The sequence below is a fragment of the Etheostoma cragini genome, chromosome 4 (genome assembly GCF_013103735.1).
Source record: "Etheostoma cragini isolate CJK2018 chromosome 4, CSU_Ecrag_1.0, whole genome shotgun sequence".
Classification (NCBI taxonomy): Eukaryota; Metazoa; Chordata; class Actinopteri; order Perciformes; family Percidae; genus Etheostoma; species Etheostoma cragini.
In genome coordinates this window covers 2,554,717-2,567,225 of record NC_048410.1, presented here as the reverse complement: position 1 = coordinate 2,567,225, position 12,509 = coordinate 2,554,717, and the positions used below count along the sequence as shown (strand labels likewise).

At 38.7% G+C, this 12,509-nt stretch overlaps 1 long non-coding RNA gene across 1 annotated transcript; it reads right to left on the bottom strand.

The window, feature by feature from the left end:
* Positions 1 to 5,659: 5,659 nt before the first annotated feature.
* On the bottom strand, positions 5,660 to 12,503 carry LOC117943819. The gene is made up of 2 exons (XR_004656438.1): positions 12,408 to 12,503; positions 5,660 to 7,677 (listed from the first exon to the last, which is right to left on the bottom strand). It is a non-coding gene; the product is annotated as an uncharacterized LOC117943819 (long non-coding RNA).
* Between the last annotated feature and the right edge of the window lie 6 nt (positions 12,504 to 12,509).

Genomic DNA, 12,509 nt, shown 5'->3' with positions numbered 1-12,509 from the left:
TTAAAAGTACAAGCCCTGCATTGAAAATGTTACTTAAGTAAAAGTATGTTAGTCGGTTATGATCAGTATTAAAATAATAAAGTAGTATTAGTATTAAGTATTGAAAGTAAAATCCTCACATTTTAGAAACGATCAAAACAGTTTTGTCAATCTTGTTTAATTGGCTTATAAATTAATAAAGTATACATTATTATTATTATTTTTATTTTTATTTTTATTTTTATTTTTATTTTTATTTTTATTTTTATTTTTATTGTTTTTGTTTTTATTATTATTTTTATTATTATTTTTATTTTTATTTTTATTTTTATTGTTTTTATTATTATTATTATTTTTATTTTTATTTTTATTTTTATTGTTTTTATTTGTATTATTATTATTATTTTTATTATTATTACTAATCATTTAGGCTTTTGTAGACCTGTTTATTATTGAGTATTTTTTCTAATAAAACATTGTATTTCATATCCTACATGTGTTTTGTGTGCTCAAATATTTAATTGGTTCAGTAACTAGTAACTAAAGCTGTCAGATGAATGTATATATAATGTATAGTGTAATGTAAAACAAAATTGAATCGAATAATTGAGTAAAAAGTAGAATATTTCTCTCTTAAATGTAGCGGAGTAGAAGTAGAAAGTGGCCTGAAAAAAGAAAATACTGGTTAGAAATACAAGTACCTCAAATAAGTAAAGTACTTGAGACTGTTCATTGAGCCACAGTGGAAAAATTACAATTTACACTCTCTTTTGTTAGTAATCACTACACACAGGCCTGAAATGTCAGAGTGAGCGGTTGGGGGGAAAATCTCACAAAAATGTAAGATATTTGTCCTTTTTTTTGTCCTATTTTTTTTTAGTTTTCACCAACACCACCTCTACTTTTACTCTACTTTTGGACTTCATGGTCAATAACCCTCATTTATATAGAATTACACCTAATGTTTGAGTTACATTTTTGACTAATAGTTAAGATCAGAGGAACGAACAGATGACTTTAGTCAGGAATAAAAGTGGTTAATTGTATTTGCAAAGAGCGTTGTATGGAACCCAATCCATTTTTTGTGCTAATTTGGTTAAAAAGAAACCCCCATATTTCAGAAATAGACGTTTTTTTTAAAGGGGACACATTTGACCCGAGGACAACAGGAGGGTTAACGTCGTGTTCTGTGTGAATCAGCAGCTCTGCTGTTCTTTTCTATCAGTTTGGTTTTATCTTCAATCAATAACCAATACACTTTGATCTGATAATCAAAGTACACACACACACACACACACACACACACACACACAGACAGACACACACACACAGACAGACACACAGACATACACACATACAGAATATAATGCCTCTTATTGTCACTATACACATGTACAACGACATTCATCAATTAAGATGAAGGTAAACAGAGGAACGTGCACCCCCGATGAACACTCCTGCAATGAAATTACCCACAATCCTTTGCTACACATCATGCTGCGAGAACCATCAGTTGATTAATCTGTTGATTATTTTCTCGACTGTTCGATTAGTTGTGTAGTCTATAAAGTGTCTTGAACCCACCCCCCTTGAGCTTGTTCTCCCTGTCTGCCTGGTTTTTTTTTGTGTTTTTTGTGACGTTCCTGAACGTGCCCTGTTCCCGTTGCCGGGCAACGAGTGCTAGGGGGAAATTCCAGGATCACCTGAAACTGCACTCCCCTGTTTCTTATCAGCCATCGACTCACCTGGTCCGTCTCATCATCACTGCACTATTTAAGCTATGACCCGTACTCGTGTGTTGTGCTTGAGTGACAGCCGACAGAGTGTTTGTTAGTTAAAGGAGCATTTCGGTCAAATTCAACACGTACTGTAGGTGTGTTGTTTGTATACGTGGAGGTCTGTCAGTGGAGAGAAAAACTAACCAATTGGTGCTGCCTACACCGTGTCATCCTCCTGTTAGAGTTAGCACCCAACAGGCTTACACAGGGCAAGTTTTAAATGTGTTTTTTAGCCTCTAAACATGTTCAAAATGTTGTAAAAAAGTGCCTAGCTATGTGAAGTGATTCCTTTTGAGGGAACACAGTGAATCTGACTGCTGTAGATGTGAAAGTTGTGCTAGTTCAGATGTGTTTAGTTCCTGTGTTGAGAGGCAGTTAGAGAGCTTAGGGACCGTCTACAAACTACACAGACGAGATAAAACTAAAATATGTAGGCTTAATCAGTTTAATGATTAAATAAGGTGGTGTCTCCAAACTGACCTCAATCATAACAACTTCTACTAGTTGTATTACAGCACTTACTTTAAAAAAATAACCACATGCTTATTTTGAAAATATGTTTGCGTCTCTTTTCGGTTTTGTAGTTTGTAGACGGTCCCTAAGCTCTTCTTAAGTTGTGCATAGGCGGACAGATCAGTCGTGGAATTGAAGACAGGGCTCTTGAAGGTCTCAGATCAGTATCCGTACTCCTGCACCCTCTCATGCTTTGGGGGACAAGGTCTGGCTGGAAACTCGGGATCTTCCACTACAAACGGAGTCTAGGAAGCTGAACCCTGAGTACATCGGCCAGTTTGTGGTGGAGGGGGTCGTCAACCCTGCTGGAGTTGCCGAGGTCCCTCAAGGTGCACGTCTCCTACGTCAAGCCTGTCCTCCTCTGTCCCCTGCTGCCTCATTGTCCCCGGATGATTGACGGTGGCCCGGCCTACACGGTGCGTCCCATCATGGACTCGTGGACTGGGCGGTTTATGGTCCTGAAAGAGAGATGCTGGATCCCTCGGCGTCAGATCCTGAACTGGTTTCTGACACACGTAAAATGTCAGAAAATTGGGAAAAATGTCAATCAGTGTTTTCCAAAAGCCGAAGATGAAGTCCTTAAATCCTAAAATGTCTTGTTTTGTCCTCAAATCAAAGATATTCAGTTTAGAGGAGAGAAGAAACTGGAAAATCTTCATATTTAAGAAGCTGGAATCAGACAATTCTTATTTTTCATTAAAAAAATGATTCAAACCAAATAATGGATTATCAAAGTAGTTCAGTAGCTTAATTTATATCAACACTTACGTTTTATTAATGCATTAATATTTAAAACTCTACTAGTTGTCGAACAAGACTGTAAAACTTTCTGAAAAATGACATTTTCTTTCCAGTTTTTTGTTACTCAACATTAGAGACGACGTGAGAGATCTGTGTGCAGAGTTAACTCCCTCAACGTGTTGCAACCCCCTAATAAAGATGACATCATGCTCCCGACGGATGATTGATGGGTGTTTGTCACACACACACACACACACACACACACACACACACACACACACAGGTCGAGACCTGTGGTTCGTGTCTGCATTTTGAGGTTTTTGTACTTTATTATTTCCATTTTAGCAGATTGGAATAACTTACCTGCTGAAATAAGATAATTTCACTACTTCGGTTTGTCTGCTCACTTTAAGATGAACTTCCATCGTCATTATTGATGCAGTCGGCTTATTTTCTACCATTTTTCTACCTAATGTTCATATTTTGTAGACTGTAGTCAAACTCTACTGCTTCCTTATTCTGGCCATGTAGTGACAGTAATGTAATGTATTGATGAACATATGAATGGGTTATTTTTTGCTTTTTGTTTGTACATTGTCGTATCGCTAATTGTATTTTGTTTTTATTTTATTTTCTGTCACTCCTCTGCTGTTATGTAATGATTGTGTTATATGTGTGGATGACACATCTCAAGGGGTTTATCCTACAAAACAAAATTTGAATGAATGATATTACAAGAATTTGTCATTCATTTTCCAGAACGGGTTCCTTTGTGCGTTACATTCAGAAAATAAGGAGCAACATTTTTTCTCATATATAGAATTTTGATATTTGGTTTAAACCCAAATTACAAATTTGTTGTCTCATAAAGAATTGCTACAAAGTCGATTGTTACGTGAAGTATAATTTAGACAAAAGAACATTTCCTTTATTATTATAGACCGGCAGCTTTAATGATACAGACCACACCTGAAGAGACTTTGTTTATGTCAGTGTTCTTTGAACATTTCTCAACTTTCCAGTCTTTTGTTGCCCCTGTTGCAACTATTTTGGGAATGTTTTGCAGGCATCAAATTGAAAATAAGTGAATATTTGTTAAATCAACAAAGAAACTAAGTTTATCAGTTAGATTAGAATAATAAAGAGTTAAATTAGATATTTTGTCTTTGTAGTGTATTTAACATAAGTTTTAGCGGATTTTCAAATCCTTGTACTCTGGTTTTATTTACGTTTTACATAACTTCATTGGAACTGGGGTTTGTAGTTAACACATACATCCCTTTTCTAAATCATCTTGTTTTTTTCTCATCTTTATTTTGCACCTGCACCCCCCCCAAGAAAGAATGATTACACATGTAGTTGAGTAAAATCTTATCTGGAATAAAAATGCTGCGCAAATCCCGCAAAAATGTTTCATCCCATTACGAGGGCTGAGTGGTTTCAACTTGGTTTTCAAAATAAAAGCATCCTGCCGTTCAAGACAACTTGCCTTTAAAAAAAAAAAATTTGAAAAATGAGAGACTGAACAGAATAACTATATCTTAATTGATAACATCATGTCACTCCATATTTTAGTTTAAATCATGTTTCAAAAGCTGATTATTTTTGGATTTGTTATTACATTATCTGCAGAGTTCAAGTCTCATTGTGAGGTTTGTGAATGAATGAATGCACCAGAAGCTGGTTTGGTGGGTCAGCTTGCTACAACTTTAATCCAAACACTGCTCTGCATATTCAATACATCATCATCATCATCATCATCATATCCTCTACAAAGCTTCCTCTCATATCTCTAAACAATTTTAACAAAATAAGTCTAGTAGCACGTCATTCAATAACATTTTATTTTACAATTCTCTCTCTGTACTGTAGTGTTTTTCTCTTTAAACATCAGGAATATTTGTTGGTTGTCTTTTTATTTAAAACTTTTTCAACACGAAGACGAGATAGAGTACACGAACGATGACAGAGTCCAGAGTGTGAACCGACACACACACTCCCCTTTGACCAACACACACACACACACACACACACATCTTCTCGCAATAATTTATGTCTCCTAAAAACATTTTGGCAGAGGTGTGAAGTGTTGCAAGCTCGCCTGGAGAGAAGCTGACTTCCTTCCTGTTTTTTAGGAACATTTAGCCGCTCTGTGAGGCTCAAAAGCTCATTGCTCAACAGGAACAGACATTTTGGATTGGATAAAAACTGGAGACAATATTATTCTTCTGACATTTTCACCACTGGTGGGGCGAAAAACAAATGTTCTGAGGATGGTGCAAGAGGGAAGGCGATAAACTCAATAGTGATTTCTTGTTCTCTGTGCATCTTTCCCTAAACATGCCGCCATGTTTTAATAAAGCTGTTATAAAGAAACATGAAGGGAAAAGACACCCGTCCGTTTTAACAGACAGATGAAGTCAGAAAGGTTTTCTTTTCCATGTCTATAAGAGGACAAATACTAAAGCTAACAGTAGATATACTGATGAGACCTCAGGCCTCAGTTCGTGATTAGTCCTGATGTGTTTTGAAGTTGTTGAACGATAGTTTTTTTTAATAAAATAGTTGTTGAGAAATGTCAGTCTAGACAAAAGTGTTGAACAAAACAGGAAATGAGCCGTCAAATCAGCATCCAGATGTTGGGAATCGTTGAGAAGCCACAGTAATAATTTGACAAAAACAATCTCAAATCAAGGTCCACCTACTGGCAATTTGAGGAGATTTAAGCCACAATCTCAGACTTCGTGAGCGGGTAAATTAAGCTCAGTTGTCATGGTGATGAAGGGAAATCTTCTGCTTAAAGAAGGCCGCGAGTAGCAACCGAAACTCCATAAAAAGCCGGTAAGACACTGCGGATTCCCCACGTAGGCTACAGCTTCTCTCCGTACCTACAGACCTCTGGCAGTCCAAGAAACCGTGTGTGTCTGTGTGTGTTTGTGTTTAAGTGCGTTTCTCAGAGAAAGCGTGTGTGTGTGTGTGTGTGTGTGTGTGTGTGTGTGGTTATGTGTGTGTGTTTGTCCACACATATACACAAACTGTGGTGTTAGTTACATCAGAGGCACTTTGACCCCGTTTTCTGTGCCCCGAAAAATTAAGAAAAAAAAAAACAAACAAAGAAAATAAATCAGATTTTCATTTTAAAAATTTGGCTTCAAGTTTCAACCCCAAACAACAAACTCCCCTGGAGGAAAAAACAGGACCAGAAAAACACCACGTTACACATCCAACATGGCCGACAAGAACCACAACAGAGCAGAGCTTCCTGAAACAACGGCAACACTTCGCAGCAGACCGACGGACCGGATCAGGTATAGGACAGAAACCTACATTCTGATCCAGATCAACAGACTCGTTGTCTTAATCTCACAGCGCCGATGTACATTTACTACGAAGGAGTTGTCACTGATGTGGATTTACTCTATTGTTTTACTGACATCTGGAGCTGGGAGTCTTGTTTTATTGAACTCAGATCCGTCTGATGCGATGCAGATTTACTGCGTGGTCGTACTCTGCGTGAACAGGGAGGCAAACACGGGCGGCGGGCTGAACATCAGCTGGAATATTAAACTTATTAAAACTTCATTTTGACAGACGGCCTGTCTAAACAGAAACTCAAGATAAGAAGCTTTAGCGCTGCACCAACGAATAGCAGTTAATGTGATTATAAACTGCTTTGCCAAATTAGTAATTCAATATTTATTGAAACAATTTTCTACCCTGACAAAAAAAAGAAAGGTATTTGTTCTGATCTTTCTGGGATCAAAGCAGTCCAATTTAAAGATTAAGGGTACACTGGCACCAAATATCTGCAGGTGAAATCTGCAACAAGTCCGACATTTAGACAGATGACTTGTGCTGACGATGTCAAATCGCAGTGAGGTGTTTTAAAGAATATAATGAGTTAAACTAAAGCTGAACCCGAGGGTGTTTTAAAGGCAGATGAGCACGTTGTAGGTCTCTCCTCAATAAAGATCCTACACACCTGAACCTGTCAGTCCTGCTAAGAACTCTCCGACCGACGGGACGCTGCAGCCCGGTCCGTCCAATCAAGTAAAACCAGCTCTGACGCAGCAACAGTTGAACACCGCCTACTAACAGACTCCAGTAGCCAATGAAATCCATGAAGAAGAGCGCAGATGCTCCTTCTAGCAAACGCAGAACTGAAGGGTGTGAATCCTTGTTCCCCTGACTGGACGAGGCTGCTGGGAAGTGTTGCGTCGCTTCCCTCTCGTTTCAGCTCGGCCTGCTGGAGAGCGCCTTGTTAACCCAGAAAACCAACAAAGAGACGGAAAACCCTCCCAAAAAAAGAAAAAGCCCCACCACAGCCGAGAGAGAGCCGAGAATAAAAACGACAACAGAACTCCTCGCTGCAAGAAAAAAAACCAACAACACAAAAACAAAATAAAACCAAGGAGCTTCTGAATCCTCTGTAGAAACCACAACCTTTATATTCCCTCTACAATTATGTACAATTAGACTTTATACAAGTAAAGCAGTGATGCTCTCCTCACAGCGCTCTCTGTGTGTGTGTGTGTGTGTGTGTGTGTGTGTGTGTGTGTGTGTGTGTGTCCTAGGTGGAGCTGCTTTTGGAGAGGCTGGGGTAGAGGACGGCTGCCGTCACGGCAACCATGACTGCGATGACCGGCATCCAGGGGCTCCAGCCGCTCTGTCCGAGAGAGAGAGAGACGACACAGAAACAAAAAGATCCAGTTAGTCGGCATCGTCGTGGACAAAGTGTCTGACACAAACTGTCTGACACAAACTGGACTAAAGACCGAAACCAGGACAGAGAGGAGGAGGAAGAAGATGTAGAGGAGCAGAGGGATAGAGGACTTAAGAAAGAGGATAAAGAGTCAAGCCTATGAAGCTCCCAAAATCCAAAAGATATTTTATCGTTCAAGCACACGTTACTCAATGGGAATAAAATGATCTGAAAGCACATTCATGTTTTTAAACATCAGTGGAAATGTGCGAGGGTTCAGACGAGTAATCCTAAAATGATTAAAATCACTAGACATGGAGCCGGTTTGTGACAAAGGCACAAATAATAAATAAAATATGAAAGAAATGTACCAACACTTCAGCCTAACAAATTCAAAAAAATGTCAAGATGTCAGACCGTTCTTATATCCAAATACTGGTAATATTCCAAGTGTAACTTTAAGAACGTTGAAGACAGAGATGCTTCTTGTGTCCACTGGTACTCCAGAGGTTTGCTGCTCTCACACAATAAATAAAATAAATCTGATTGCCCAATTTGTAACAAGAGAACACGGTCACCTGCGACAACATCGCTAGTTTTCCTGACAGTGTCTAACAAGGACGAGGTGATAACGGAGATAATACAGAGCTGCTCATGAGTACAGGAACCCCTGCTCAAGTTGTTTGTAGTTTTATTTCAGTTAACCTAATAGCTGGTTTGATTTGCATTGAGAGATGATTTTATGGAAAGTCCCTCATGCCAAAGTCCAGGTATGATGAGGGGTGAAAGGGACTGATGGGGGGTATTAGGGAACTTTATCAGGATGCATAGTATCCTGATCCACGAAGTAACCGGCCGTCAATAATAAAAATCTGCCTGCCTCTATGGGAATTTAACATACGGGTGTGTATACTTATGCCCCCTACAGTTTAAGGAAAAACACTTATTTATTTACAATACATCACTCATTCACAAAGAAAATATGTGTCCTTAAAAGGTTGGATTGTTCCTAATTTTTTTTAATTAAGCCATTAAGATCAATTTCCAAAAGATGATTTTTTTTTTATTCCTCTTTTTAGTCAACTTAAGCGGGGGGGGGGGGGTCCTATTTCCTCATGAGCAGCACTGTAAATGTCATTTTTGACGAGTACTTTAAGTGTTTATTTACAGAGCAAGTCTATCGGCTTCAATATAATAACTGGGAAGAAAAACCGTAGCTCAAGTGTGAGAGAATCATTGTTTTGAGGCATCTAGTGGTACATAAGACCCAGAATAAATGTGGACTAATACCAAATCTAATGCTTCTATGAAATGTTCCCCAACAAGTTCCGGGTCACATTCAGCCAAACGACTTTTCGTGAGAAACTGCTGTAACTCCATAAACACGGTTATCTTTTTTTGTTATTTACTTTTGAGGCCACTTTCTTGGCCTTTCATAAACATCCATCTAAGCCTCCACATCTTTCACAACCGCGTAACTGATCATGGATGAAGTCCTTAAGAAGGCCTGATATCTGCTTAGTCCTTTTATTAGCTCGGTCTGCTGTCAAAGAAAAATACTTTCTTTTTAAAACAGTGTTCTCTCCATTTTGAGATGGCTACGTGCATCAAATAATAGCTGCATGGTAGCAAAGCACGTGGGGGGTGTAGTAAATGTTCCCACAACTTGTGCACAAAAGATAAGGACTTAAATTCTGAATAATAATCATCTTTTGAGGCTTCAGGAGAAGAAAGAGGAGAGAAAAAAGGAAGATATAAATAGATGAAGCAGCAAAGTAAACAAGGCCGGGGTGGTTCCCTGAGTAGAAAGACCTGGATTGTTACAGATTCCCTTCACGGCAAACGACTAGAAACACGGGTCAGACATTCCCCCCCACACACACACACACAGACACACACACACACACAGACACACACACACACACACACACACACACACACACACACACACACACACACACACACACACACACACACACACACACACACACACACACACACACACATGATGGACACAATGATGGATGAGGTGAAGCAACTGCAGTGATTCCAAAGGAGACTTTAAGACAAAAAGATGGACGAGTCAGTGAAAAACAAAACAAACCTGTTAGCGGGTAAAGTCCGAGAGAGAAAAATAACAGATTAGGCTACAGTCTGGATGCAGGATATGGAAGGGAAACTAACAAACCCTGTAGCAAGACATGGAGGAAATGATGCATACAAAACAATGAAAAAAGAAGCACCAACATCCTGAAAGTGAGCGGGAGCTGTGAAAAGACAGTTAATAAATGAATGAGCGAGGCCTTTCAATCAGAGAAGGTCAGATGTGAAGGATCGAGCCCGGCTCTTTAAAACGGAAACCTCTCTTCACAAGACGTCTCAGGGGAGTCCGAAATAAAGCCTCAGCTAGCGTCGTGCTAACGGATTATTTAAGATCTCTAAAAGTAAGATTCTCATATCGACTTGATGGTGTTAAACTGCTCAGACCAGCGCCGAATATTGCTTATAAATACAAATTTAAACAATTGGAAGAATTGTTGCAAATTTCCTGCTCTTTTTGCATGAATCTATCATAAATTGGAACCTCTGCAAAAGATAATAAATATAATTTGAATCTACATAAAAAGCCTGTAGATCTTTTCTGAATGTTTTCAGAATTTTGCCTGAGCGATTTTATTTGATCTTGTACTTTAACCGGCCCTGAACCGTCTCTCACTTCAAACTAACCATTCGACAGACTCTATTTGGGGCAAAAGGTCTGGCTGAGGGTAAATCTGGTGATAGTCTTCCTCATGTCAACTCATCCCACATGCAGACCCAGATCACCAATGAATGAATTTACTGCTCAAGGGCTGCATCCTGCAATATTTATCTTTTAATATATAGATTAAGTTAAATTAGATCACATTGGTGAAAATCCTTAAAGATAAAATCCTTAATTAAAAAGCTAAAAAATGAAGATTTCATGAAAAGTAAAGCTACAAAAAAAAAAATTGTATTTTTATAACCTAGTTATTTTACAGTATTTTTGTTTTAAACATTTTCTTTTTACAGTGCAGCCATACTTTAAGCAAAAGGGTTAACATCAGCTGTCCCTTTTTAGTTGATTAGTCAACTAATCAATCATTTCTGTAATGCCTTTTTATGCTGACTGAAATGAAACTTAGGAGCACATCGCTGGTAAAAGATTTAAAGTGATGCTTTTGAGTCTTTGTGGAGAAACTCGGTTTGAGTTGACTAAGAATTTCATAAGTTGAGGACAGCCCTAGAATCTACTAACAAGTATCGTCTGTGTATCTGGAGCCTGGTGTTTCTTAATCCAGAAACTTTTAAAATCCCATTACCGAGCTACACTGTTGCATTGGGTGACATGTTACCTCATTACCATGAACACACCCACTGCAGCTCAACCCCACACACCTTATCACAAATACTCACTAGAGCACAAATGTGGATTAATCTGCTGCTGAAAGATTAGTCCCCCCAAAAACCTCCTGTTTGAGTAAAACTACACACAGTGATCAGCTTTAGGGAGGTCAATGTAATGAGAGACGGACTAGCATATCGTTGACAATAACCCAAATGTAGAACATTAGCCTTATAATTCGAGCTTCCTGGAGGACTACAGCAAAAAGATCCCCAACTGCTCACATTTTCCTACCAAATTAAACTATCAAACCAGAGAGCTTTTCTTCTGGGATTCTAATCTTTCCTTGAAGATGAAAAACAAAAAAGGTGTCTGCAGGCACTGAAGGGAACAAGCTATCTCTTTAAACTTTAAATCTGTGGTTGGTGGGAGTCTGTCCCTTTAAAGAGCAGAGTTTAGAGATTGCTGCAGAAGAGCAGACGACAGACAGGCAGGCATGCAGTTAGGTCTGACAAACACAGACCGCCGTGATGATGATGATGATGATGATGATATTGCGTCTTAAAAGGGTTTAGGAGGTGAAGATATCGTCCTACTGATCAGAATTCAGGGTTGAACCCCAAACAGCAGTCTGCACTATGATGAAGACAATTGAAAAATACTTAAAACTATAAAAATTGAATTTTGCCTAATTTACCTCAAACACGTCTTTCCTTCTCATTTGATAGTTTTATTAAAAAAGGATGAAAATTACCATTTTTTAAAATGTTTTACTCTGATCATTGTTAGCCTTCACAGGTGCATCAGCTCCTCTTCCTTTGGATCCACAGATGTGTGAAATAATACTGTTAACATGCATATTCATAACACTGTGAGATAGGGCGTGCCTTGGCAGAGGTCTGCACTCTCCGAGTGCCCTTCTAGTTTCTTTTTATATTTAAACTGATCCAATTGTTTTTCAAACAATGTCCTGACATATCTCAACCTAATTATAACCATCAGAATTCCACATGGATGCATATTTAATGCTCTGTAGACAATAGAAAAAATATGTTTAATAGGAGCACTGAAGATTAAAGGTCATGGCCGTGATTTAGATTTGGGAAGAAGAATCATTTTAGCCAAGGAAGACTGTGTGTGGTAAAAATATTGCTTACTGATACCAGTGAACGGCTACTTTTCTTATCTAATTCTCACGCAACGCTGAATTCATCACAGATCAGTACGATGTTTTCACCTCCGTCACCTTTCCTTCCACAGATGATGTACGGACGGAGGCAACAGAGAGACAGACAGAGAGACAGACTGATGTCATGTCGGTGTGTACCTTTCTACCACAACTGGCCGAAACACCAGTACAGCAGAGCCAGGACAAGGCCAATGAATATGGCTTGGACAGGCTGCAGTATGGATGGCTAGAGGGGGGGGG